Raw genomic sequence first — 12,275 nt, forward strand, 5'->3', positions numbered from 1 at the left:
CGCAACTGATATAGATCGGTCATCAATATCGGAAAACCAGAAAACTGCTTTAATAAGTTAGATGTACTGTAGGATCATATGGTGGCCGTACATATTAGGTTAGTGCCTTGCCTGGCCGAAGCCGCCAATTTCAGTGGTCACCCATCTAATGTGTATGAGGGTGTTCCAAATTTCCTCCAAAGACAGATGTCGGGAAAAAGAAGGATCCGGCAGTGGCTGACTTCCCTCTCCCAATTCAGAACACATGTTGGGCTGACAGCTAACCACTGCACAATGTACAGTCGTGGCCAAAAGTTTTGAGAATTAGATAAATATTGGAAATTGGAAAAGTTGCTGCTTAAGTTTTTATAATAGCAATTTGCATATACTCCAGAATGTTATGAAGAGTGATCAGATGAATTGCATAGTCCTTCTTTGCCATGAAAATTAACTTAATCCCAAAAAAAACTTTCCACTGCATTTCATTGCTGTCATTAAAGGACCTGCTGAGATCATTTCAGTAATCGTCTTGTTAACTCAGGTGAGAATGTTGACGAGCACAAGGCTGGAGATCATTATGTCAGGCTGATTCGGTTAAAATGGCAGACTTGACATGTTAAAAGGAGGGTGATGCTTGAAATCATTGTTCTTCCATTGTTAACCATGGTGACCTGCAAAGAAACGCGTGCAGCCATCATTGCGTTGCATAAAAATGGCTTCACAGGCAAGGATATTGTGGCTACTAAGATTGCACCCCAATCAACAATTTATAGGATCATCAAGAACTTCAAGGAAAGAGGTTCAATTCTTGTTAAGAAGTCTTCAGGGCCTCCAAGAAAGTCCAGCAAGCGCCAGGATCGTCTCCTAAAGAGGATTCAGCTGCGGGATCGGAGTGCCACCAGTGCAGAGCTTGCTCAGGAATGGCAGCAGGCAGGTGTGAGCGCATCTGCACGCACAGTGAGGCGAAGACTTTTGGAAGATGGCCTGGTGTCAAGAAGGCCAGCAAAGAAGCCACTTCTCTCAAAAAAAACCCATCAGGGACAGATTGATCTTCTGCAGAAAGTATGGTGAATGGACTGCTGAGGACTGGGGCAAAGTCATATTCTCCGATGAAGCCTCTTTCCGATTGTTTGGGGCATCTGGAAAAAGGCTTGTCCGGAGAAGAAAAGGTGAGCGCTACCATCAGTCCTGTGTCATGCCAACAGTAAAGCATCCTGAGACCATTCATGTGTGGGGTTGCTTCTCATCCAAGGGACTGGGCTCACTCACAATTTTGCCCAAAAACACAGCCATGAATAAAGAATGGTACCAAAACACCCTCCAACAGCAACTTCTTCCAACAATCCAACAACAGTTTGGTGAAGAACAATGCATTTTCCAGCACGATGGAGCACCGTGCCATAAGGCAAAAGTGATAACTAAGTGGCTCGGGGACCAAAACGTTGACATTTTGGGTCCATGGCCTGGAAACTCCCCAGATCTTAATCCCATTGAGAACTTGTGGTCAATCCTCAAGAGGCGGGTGGACAAACAAAAACCCACTAATTCTGACAAACTCCAAGAAGTGATTATGAAAGAATGGGTTGCTATCAGTCAGGAATTGGCCCAGAAGTTGATTGAGAGCATGCCCAGTCGAATTGCAGAGGTCCTGAAAAAGAAGGGCCAACAACTGCAAATACTGACTCTTTGCATAAATGTCATGTAATTGTCGATAAAAGCCTTTGAAACGTATGAAGTGCGTGTAATTATATTTCACTATATCACAGAAACAACTGAAACAAAGATCTAAATGCAGTTTAGCAGCAAACTTTGTGAAAACTAATATTTGTGTCATTCTCAAAACTTTTGGCCACGACTGTATGTCCGGCTCTCGTTTCAAGGTAGAACACGTGCAATCCCAACGATTCCCTATATGCTCTATGGCTGCAGCGGCACAAGTGACCTCCGTCCAGTCCAGAAGTTGTCAAGCGGAGACTGGAACGTGGTGGACCAAAGGAGTCGAACCCGAGCGTCAGGGAGCAGGTCCTCCACAGGTCCAAAAGTGTTTGAAAGCTGGACAAGCCCTTTAAAGGAGTTGTGTCACGAAACATATTCTACCTTTTACAAAGCAGCACCTGGATCTGAATACTTTTGTAATGACATGTAATTAAATACTTAGTATAACCAGAGAGCTATTCAATAAAATGTATCTGTATAGCGCCACCTGCTGTTTGTTCTTTTCCATATTTTTTTGTCCGTCTCTCTGAGCTGGTCGCACCCACTCAGTTTAAGGCCTCCTGCACACGGCCGTTTTTATTTTTTCCGTTTACTGGCCGTTTTTTGCGTTCCGTATACGGTACGTATACGGAACCATTCATTTCAATGGTTCCGCAAAAAAAACTGAATGTACTCCGTATGCATTCCGTTTCCGTATTTCCGTTCCGTTTTAACATAGAACATGTCCTATTATTGCCCGCAAATCACGTTCCGTGGCTCCATTCAAGTCAATGGGTCCGCAAAAAAAAAAAACGGAACACATACGGAAATCCGTATGTCTTCCGTTTCCGTTCCGTTTTTTGCTGAACCATCTATTGAAAATGTTATGCCCAGCCCAATTTTATCTATGTAATTACTGTATACTGTATATGCCATACGGAAAAACGGAAACACAACGGAAACAAAAAATGGAACAACGGATCCGTGAAAAACGGACCGCAAAACACTGAAAAAGCCATACGGTCGTGTGCAATAGGCCTAAATCTTCAACTGCCACCAGCCATATGTTCTGTTAGAAGCTGTGGCAGTTACAGGGAGAGAGCTGCAGCAGAAAGGACATGTCCCCTGAGGTGCCAGCCTGAAGATAATCTAGCAGAGCAATGAATGAGGAGATCTCTGGATCCATGTGAGGTACAGGGCTGGTTCTAGCTTTGTGAAGCTCATGCACACGAACGTGTGCGCCTCGTGCCCAAGCTGCGCCCGCTGCAAATAGCAGTCCACCCTTGATTCAACGGCAGGTGAGGATAACCACTGTAACATTACTAAGGGTCCGATGTTTCACCTGTGACTGGACAATGCATTTTGGATGGAGCAGTCGTCCAGCATGATGGTGGTTGTCAGACTTACAGACCCATAGTTCATGTCATGTCACCACGCTCTCATGTCACTGCAGACCGTCAGTTGTCTGTACCGTGGAGACGCACGGTTCCCATACCCCATGGACCAGCGGCAGCCAAGCATGTCTGGGACAAAGGTGACGAGAGTTTCCCCTCTAGCTCCATGTAATATATTAATTCATTTGGTTACTGATTCTGAGTGTGTAATATACTGTACATGTGTGTATGTGTGTATAGGGCGATACATGCAGGGAGTCCTGAAATCTGACGCCTGCAAAAATATCACATTTAGGGCTCATGCACACGGCCATAGGTGTTTTGCGGTCTGCAAATCACGAATCCGTAAAATACGGATCCCGGCCGAGTGTATTTCACCATTTATTATTTATTAAACTTCTGCAGAAATGTCCCATCTTTGACCGCAAAATGGACAAGTACTATATAGGACATGTTTTATTTTTATTTATTTTTTGCCTGGCCGCGGAACGCACGTGCAGAGGCGGATAGTACAAGGTGAGCTGTCCGCATGCTTTGCGGCCACATTGATATGAATTAATGGGTCCGCGTCTGATCTGCAAGAAAAGCGCGGTCGCGTGCATGAGTCCTTACATGTACTGCAAATGTTGAAAGCCGTGGGTAAAACCCAAAGCCTATATTGACATGCTGTGGACTGAACACCCGCAGCGCAAGTCATTTATGCTGCAGTTTTTTTTGGTTTTTTTTTCCGCCTCGTGTGGATGAGATTTCTAGATTCTCATCCACTTCTGTAAATACTATGGATTATTTCCATGCAATTCCGCTCTAGAGGATCCGCAGCATTTACGCTACACGTGGCCATACCCTTAGGATAGCCGCACACGGGCGCAGGTAGACTTAGAGAAAACCGGACGGATCCGTTATGCAGCCCATAGACTTCTATTATGCCTCTAAAGGCATTCCGTTATACATTCCGTCCTAGAATTCCGTTATACATTCCGTCCTAGAATTCCGTTATGCCCTTCGTCATGGAATTGCGTTATGGTCCGTGGTAAAGGAATCCATAACGCAATTCAGCATATACCTGAACACGAACTTCAAAATATGAACTTCGCTCATCCCTAGCCATAAGCATAGATCAGTATTACTCCCAGTGTTTTGTAATATGTAATACTAAAAAATAATAATATTGATTACGATAAGATAATGAATAATTATGGTATAATAATGAACTGCACCAATTCTCCCCTCAATTTCAACAGCTCTGTTTAGTAATAGTAAGGGCTCATGCACACGAACATATTTTCTTTCCGCTTCCGTTCTTTTTGCGGACTGTATGCGGAACCATTCACTTCAATGGGTCCACAAAAACAACGGAAGGTACTCCGTGTGCATTCCGTTTCCGTTCCGCAAAAAAGTAGTGCATGTCCTATTAGGCATCATGCACACGGCCGTTGTTTGGGTCCGCATCCGAGCTGCCGTTTTTGCGGCTCGGATGCGGACCCATTCACTTCAATGGGGCCGCAAAAGATGCGGACAGCACTCCGTGTGCTGTCCGCATCCGTTGCACGGTTCCGTGGCCCCGCAAAAAAAATATAGCATGTCCTATTTTTGTCCGTTTTGCGGACAAGAATAGGCATGTTTACAATGGGCCGTCCGTTCCATTCCGCAAATTGCGGAAGGCACACGGGCGGCTTCCGTTTTTTGTGGATTCGCGGTTTGCGGACCGCAAAAAACGGCACGGTCGTGTGCATGTAGCCTTATTGTCTGCAAATCACGGTCCGAGGCCCCATTCAAGTCAATGGGTCCGCAAAAAATACGGAACGCACACGGAACATATCCGTATGTCAACCGTATTTTGCGGATCCATATTGTAGAAATGCTATGCCCATGTGTTTGGTGATTAACAAGAGACTGTTTCTGTATAAGATCCGCAAAAAACGGATCAAATACGGAAACCATACGGATATGTTTTGTGCAATAACGGAACGGCAGAGGACTTAAATCAGAGAAGAAGAAAAAACTCAGATTCGGAACAATGGATCCGTGAAAAAAAGGACTGCAAAACTACAACGGTCGTGTGCATGAGCCCTAAGTCAGGATACCAGCTAGGTAGAGTAGGTCAAAATCCTAGCATGAGTATCTACAGGCTAGACCTTTAAGGGCTTATGCACACGGCTGTAGCCTTTTTTGCGGTCCACAAAACACGGATACTTCCCGTATAGGTTCCGCGTTTTGCGGAACGGAACTTCCTGCCTTCTATAGAACTGTCCTTTTCCGCAATATGGACAAGATCAGGATATGTTCTATTTTTGTTGCAGGTGCCGCAGAAAGGACATACAGTACGGATGCGGACAGCACAGAGTGTGCTGTGCGCAACTTTTGCGGCCCCATTGAAGTGAGGTGCGGACTGTTGTTTTTGTCTGCACGAAGGGCTCGTTCACACGACGTAGGCTGTCCCTGCCGTATTGCGCATCTCAAAGAGCAGTGGACTTGAATGGGTCCGCAATCTGCACGATACGGCACGGTGCGAGCAGAGGCAACGAACGGAAAACCTATAGAAGCCCTACGAAGCACTTCCGCCGGCTTTTGGGTCTGTGCCTCTGCACCGCAAAAGATAAGACAAGTCCTTTCTTTTGCCGTATGTTATGGATATCGGACACATTTAAGGCTGAATTAACGTCGGCGTTCAGCCTTTCCGTTCTTCTCCTCCGTTATAAGAACAGAAGAATGGCGTCGGCACATAAATGAGCCAAACGGAGCCTACGGACCCCACACAACTCTTGTCTCCACTTCAAAAATCTTCCTCTGAATGGAAACTTATGGCACCCATTATAGTCTATAGGGTCTGTAGGCTCTGTTCAGTTATGTGCTATATTGCGTTCAGTGTTTTTGATGCGTTTTTCACGTGTGTGAAAAAAAACTGAAGGATAACAATCAACATCTCCTAGCAACCATCAGTGAAAAACTCATTGCATTCAGTTTTTCACGCAAGCCCCATTCCCTTCTATGGAACCAGGGCTGCATGAAAAACGCAGAATATAGAACAGGCTGCGATTTTTCCCTGAACGCAGAAATGATGCGTGAAAAATAACGCTCTCATGTGCACAGACCCATTAAAATGAATGGGTCAGCATTCAGTGCGGGTGCTGTGCGTTTGCTTCATGCATCGCACCCTGACGGAAAACTGGCTTGTGTGAAAGAGACCTTAAGGTCCAGCTACACAGCGACATGCGTCACACGACTTCTTGACAACGGAAAAATAGCGCAGTCACAGTGCGATATTCACTAGGCTGCGACTAACACGCAACAGTCGCAACAAGTTCATCCAAGTCGGATGTTGCTTTGCGATACCATTGACTATGATTACAAAAAATGTTGCGCAACTTTTCAGCGATAAGAAGTCGCGCGACACATGTCTCAGTGTAGCCTTAGGCTTAGCCCAGTCCCATTCAAGGAACAGCAAACACAGCCGCTATGCAATGGACGACGCTGTGCTTGGTGAGCCGAGAGGAGGCAGCGGCGCCCTTTAGGCCCCATTCACACGTCCGCAAAAGGGTCCGCACCCGTTCCGCAATTTTGGGGAACGGGTGCGGACCCATTCATTCTCTATGGGCCCGGACGTAAAGCGGAGAGCACACTATGTGCTATCCGCTTCCGCATTTGCGGAGCGCGGCCCCAAACTTCCTGGTTTCGGCCCCGAACTTCCGATCCGCAGCTCCGCAAAAGATAGAACAAGTCCTATTCTTGTCCTCAGCTGCGGACAAGAATAGGCATTTCTAAAGGGCGTGCCGGCCAGGTGTGTTGCGGGTCCGCAATACACCACGGACGTGTGAACGGACCCTTAAACAGCTGATAGCGGGAGTCAGACCCCCATCGATCAGGTATTGGTGACCTATCCTGAGGACAAGTCATCAATATTAAAGACTTTAAGGGTCCATTCACACGTCCGTAATTTGGGTCCGCATTCGTTCCGCAATTTGCGGACCCATTTACTTTCAATGGGGCTGGAACGGATGCGAATCCGCATTTTCGGGATCCGCATCTGATTTTTCGGGATCCGCAATTCCGTTCCTAAAAAAAATAGAACATGTCCTATTCTTGTTCGCAATTGCGGACCAGAAAAGGCATTTTCTATTATAGTGTCTGTGATGTGCGGTCCGCAAATTGCGTATCGCACATTGCAGGTGTCCGTGTTTTGCGGATCCGCAAAACACTTACGGACGTGTGACTGGACCCTAAAGGAGTTGTCATAGAGTTTAATGAATGAAATCGAATACATGGGATAAATTCCCCGCCGCTCCAGTGGTCTCCCAGTTTATTTTCCTGGCGACATGCTGTACATCCATCGGAGCCTCAGTGGTCTCAGGCCGCACAGGCTCACCTCACCACCACTCAGTGACCACAGCGTTCCCGTGGACGTATGGCATGTCATCGCACCACGAAAGCATAAGGTGGGGGATTTAGTAGGTGATTAACCTTTAGTTTTTTTAATATCAGAATATTTCCTGCAATACGTTTCCTTGGTTCAACTCCACTACATCTGGGCGAGCGCTACTCAAAAATGTTGCCGATAATTCCACAAAAAAAACCTAACCGCACTCATAGTATTAATAAGCGGGGTAATAGGGTGACCTGCAGAAGAAATGTCATTTTACCATTGCACCTCCCCAGTGAACCTTTGCAAATTTTAAGTAATATTAAAAAAAATGATGTACCTGGGAGCGAGGTTCAGACAATGCAGCGGCCAAATCCCAGTGTCTTGTGGATCCTCCAGAAAATAAATCCTAAGAGTCCAGCGCTGAAAAACGTGTCCAGTGAAAGCAGGCAGCACAGCAAGGAGTAGGCAGGGGATACAGAAGGAGCCTAGTGATTCACATTTTAATGGGAAGCCCTCCCCCTGAGACACACTAGCAAGGGGGGTGCATCACAGCAGCCTGATGGGGGGGGGGGGGGATGTCGGCAGAAAAGGAAAAAACTTGTCAAAGTGGAATTTAGACAGAAGTCAGGCTTTATCTTCATGGAAAGAAAGTGCTGTCACTGGACACATTTTCCCTATTAAGATCTTCTGTACAGAACAGACAGCAGGACAGGGAGGCAGAAAGTACAGCAGCGAAACGCATTCAACTTCCCAATGTAACAGGAGAAAGAAAGGCTCTGAAAGTTTGTCCTGGGAAAGGAAAACTTTTTGCTGTCTATGGCGCCATCTGGTGGTGATTAAATATATTTGCATCTCATTTCGATTTTTCCTCGCGGGTTCAAGGGTACGTAAATTTTTTTTTTTAAATACCATTGCGATCTATGTTTCTATTCACACAGACGTTTGTTTTTAATGAGCTGTCAAAAAGTAGGACATGTCCTATTTTGTCCATTTTCAAGAACCAACAGCACCCATATGATTCAAAGGGGTCATTTTGAATGGCTGTTTCTCAGAAAGGCATCCACGAAAAAGGTACCACTTGGAACCGAACCCGAGTTCGGGAAATGTTTTTTTTTACAGTACAAATTAATTTAGGAAGTGATTGCGCAAAGTCTCAGACTTTATGAAGCAATAACTTCGGCTCATCGGAGCCAATACATTTTAATACTGTACAGAGCTCCTGCTCCGTACAGGATTAGAACGAAGTTTTATGCAAATCGACTTCAGATGTTTCATCCAAAGTCAATTCGCTCATCCCTAATGTACAAAGTCTTTAAGCAACATTCTTATCAGTAATTTAAGAACTGAGCTATAATGAGTGTTTATAATGTCAGAGAGCAGAGATAAGGAGCCCGTCAGCTCCCCAACTGACGGAAAAGACAGAAAATCCACAGGCTGCTACTAGAGCATCTCAGCTCTGTACAGAAAAAAGGGTTCCATATTTTTAATAAAGACCAATTGAAAAATGTATTTTTAACTCAAAATAAGTACAGACTCCATCATACAGTATACATAGTAATACAGCACACAAGCTTGGTCATACAGGCTCCATCATAGGGTATATACAGTCATACAGCCTCCATCATACGGTATACACAGTCATACAGCACACAGGCTCGGTCATACAGGCTCCATCATACGGTATACACAGTCATACAGCACACAGGCTCTGTCATATAGGCTCCATCATACGGTATACACAGTCATACTGCACACAGGCTCAATCATACGGTATACACAGTCATAAAACACACAGACTCAGTCATACAGGCTCCATCATACATTATACATAGTAATACAGCACGCAGGCTTGGTCATACAGGCTCCATCATACTATGTATACTGTATGATGGAACCTGTATGACCAAGCCTGCGTGCTGTATTACTATGTATAATGTATGATGGAGCCTGTATGCTGTATGACTGTATATACCCTATGATGGAGCCTGTATGACCAAGCCTGTGTGCGGTATTACTATGTATACTGTAATACAGCACACAGGCTTGGTCATACAGGCTCCATCATAGGGTATATACAGTCATACAGCACACAGGCTCAGTCATACAGGCTCCATCATACGGTATACACAGTCATAAAACATACAGGCTCAATCATACGGTATACACACAGTCATACAGCACACAGGCTCAGTCATACAGGCTCCATCATACGATATGCATACACAGTCATAAAACATACAGGCTCAGTCATACAGGCTCCATCATACGATATGCATACACAGTCATACAGCATACAGGCTCCATCATACGGTATACATACACAGTCATACAGCACACAGGCTCAGTAATACAGGCTCCATCATACGGTATACATGCAGCACGCCAGACCCGCAGGATATTGCGATTTTGAGGTCACGGTTAATGGGCAAGCGAGGGTTACTCACAGTTCTGTAGGAAAACCCTGGGCAGGCGTATAGCAGTCAAGGAGAGGCTGGCACAAGAGTCCTCTGGGGCACACTCTGTATTTAGGGACCAGGCCTGGTGGTGGATGAGGTGCCCTGGATCAGGGCCGGGCCGACACAGACGCAGGCCAGCTCCCCAGCCTCTGGGCGGCAGGCAGGCCACTGAGTCAGAAGATCCGATGGTATATTCTAACCCCCAGGCGTTCCCATGGTGACAGGGACGCTTGCCTGGGGGTTAGAATATACAGGGCCACGCCGCTCACACGAGTACATTTATAAACTAATCAGTAACTTTAATCATTGCTGATCTCTTTACTTGAATATCTTACTTTGTCTTAGCTCCGGTAACAGCAGTAAGTACGTGCGGGCGGTGCTCACTCACTGACGTCACGCGCCTGCTCCTCCCACTAGGCGGCGCAGGCGCGTGACGTTAGTGAGTGAGCGCCGCCCTCCCGCACTGCCTGCTGTTACCGGAGCTAAGACAGAGTAAGATATCCAAGTTAAGAGATTAGCAATGATTAAAGTTAAAGTTACTGATTAGTTTATAAATGTACTCCTGGGGGCGTCGGGGAGGGGGATCTGTGGATGGCACTGCTATGGGGAGGGGGATCTGTGGATGGCACTGCTATGCGGAGGGGGATCTGTGGATGGCACTGCTATGCGGAGGGGCATCTGTGGATGGCACTGCTATGCGGAGGGGCATCTGTGGATGGCACTGCTATGGGGAGGGGGATCTGTGGATGGCACTGTTTAGGGGGATCTGTGGATGGCACTATTTAGGGGAGGGTGATCTGTGGATGGCACTGTTTAGGGGAGGGAGATATGTGGATGGCACTGTTTAGGGGAGGGAGATATGTGGATGGCACTATTTAGGGGAGGGGGATCTGTGGATGGCACTGTTTAGGGGAGGGGGATCTGGATGATGATTAATAACAAACATACATATCTAAATGGCGGCGGCAGGGGAGGGGGGGGGGCGTACTTGGGCAGCTCAGCCTCTGTTGGTGGTGGACCTTGTCCCAGCCCTGCCCTGGATGTTGCAGGTGTTTTATGTGCCTGAGGCAAGGTCCCTTTAAGATTCGTGACGCCAGTGCCTGTAACGGTGGCACACCGATTGATAGGGGTAATAAGTGAGGTACACAGATGGTATGGTGAACCAAGCTTTGCTTTACTGGAGAACAGTCCAACTTTGTACAACAAGATGGTAATACAGTCCCTTACATCAAGTGCTTCACAAGCAGGCTAATTTCAATACTGGCAGGTATAATCTTTGCAAGATACTCAGAGGGTAATAATAATCCACACTCAGACTAGGCTGTACCTTCTCCTCAGATATAGTGTACACTGTTCCTTAGAACTTCTGTCTGGCTTTTATCCCAAGGCCCGGATACCTCAATGCTGGCTTTTATTCTTGGTAACAATCCTCCTCCCGTATTTATCCTTGCATTTACTTAATGATTCCTCTGCCCATCAGCTTACTTGTCTTAGCCGGAAACACTGGCTCTGCTTGGCTTGTGGGTACTGCAGGTTTCTCCCAGGGGGAACATCTCTTCTACTGGGGTGGATTCTTCTTGTGCTATCATAGGCTCAATAATACTTCAGGCAGGCTATGGTCCTTCACTAGCCTCCTGGTGGCAACTAGAAGCCTGGACTATCTAGCTGCATGTCAGGAGGCCCTCAGCATATCTCTGGCTAAGATGCCTTCTCACTTCTGTCTCCACAGACTCCTGACTACAGACTAACTCCTCCCTGTCTGGGCCTGAACATTTATACTAGGGGCTCCCTATCTCCCTCTAGTGTCTAGGATGCCTAACTACACCCTCATAGGCCTGCTATGCATGACACAGGGGAAACAATACACAAAAGCACATAGAAAATACATTAAAATACATGGTTAAATATGATATTACTGTCCCTTAGGAGTAACACGTGACCCAATAGACCCTTGTGTAGTGCCCACCCCTACCTAGTGGGACACTACATACATACACAGTCATACAGCACGCAGTCTCAGTCATACAGGCTCCATCATACGGTATACATACACAGTCATACAGCACACAGTCTCAGTCATACAGGCTCCATCATACGGTATACATACACAGTCATACAGCACAGTCTCAGTCATACAGGCTCCATTATACGGTATACATACACAGTCATACAGCACACAGGCTCAGTCATACAGGCTCCATCATACGGTATACATACACAGTCATACAGCACAGTCTCAGTCATACAGGCTCCATTAAACGGTATACATACAGTCATACAGCACACAGGCTCCATCATACGGTATACATACAGTCATACAGCACACAATCTCAGTCATAAGGGCTCCATCATACGGTATACATACACAGTCATACAGCACACAGTCTCAGT

General features: G+C 46.2%; 1 protein-coding gene across 2 annotated transcripts in view; it reads right to left on the reverse strand.

Moving 5' to 3' along the window:
• PLEKHH2 (pleckstrin homology, MyTH4 and FERM domain containing H2) overlaps positions 1-8,160 on the reverse strand; it is a 165,360-nt gene extending 157,200 nt beyond the window's left edge. The window contains exon 1 of one of the 2 annotated variants that reach the window (XM_040430337.1): positions 7,766-8,159. The gene's annotated coding sequence lies outside the window, so the exon portion shown is untranslated. Of the gene's footprint in view, positions 1-7,765 lie in introns of both variants that reach the window. The other variant, XM_040430338.1, reaches the window with a different exon arrangement.
• Between the last annotated feature and the right edge of the window lie 4,115 nt (positions 8,161-12,275).

The sequence above is a fragment of the Bufo bufo genome, chromosome 4 (genome assembly GCF_905171765.1).
Source record: "Bufo bufo chromosome 4, aBufBuf1.1, whole genome shotgun sequence".
Classification (NCBI taxonomy): Eukaryota; Metazoa; Chordata; class Amphibia; order Anura; family Bufonidae; genus Bufo; species Bufo bufo.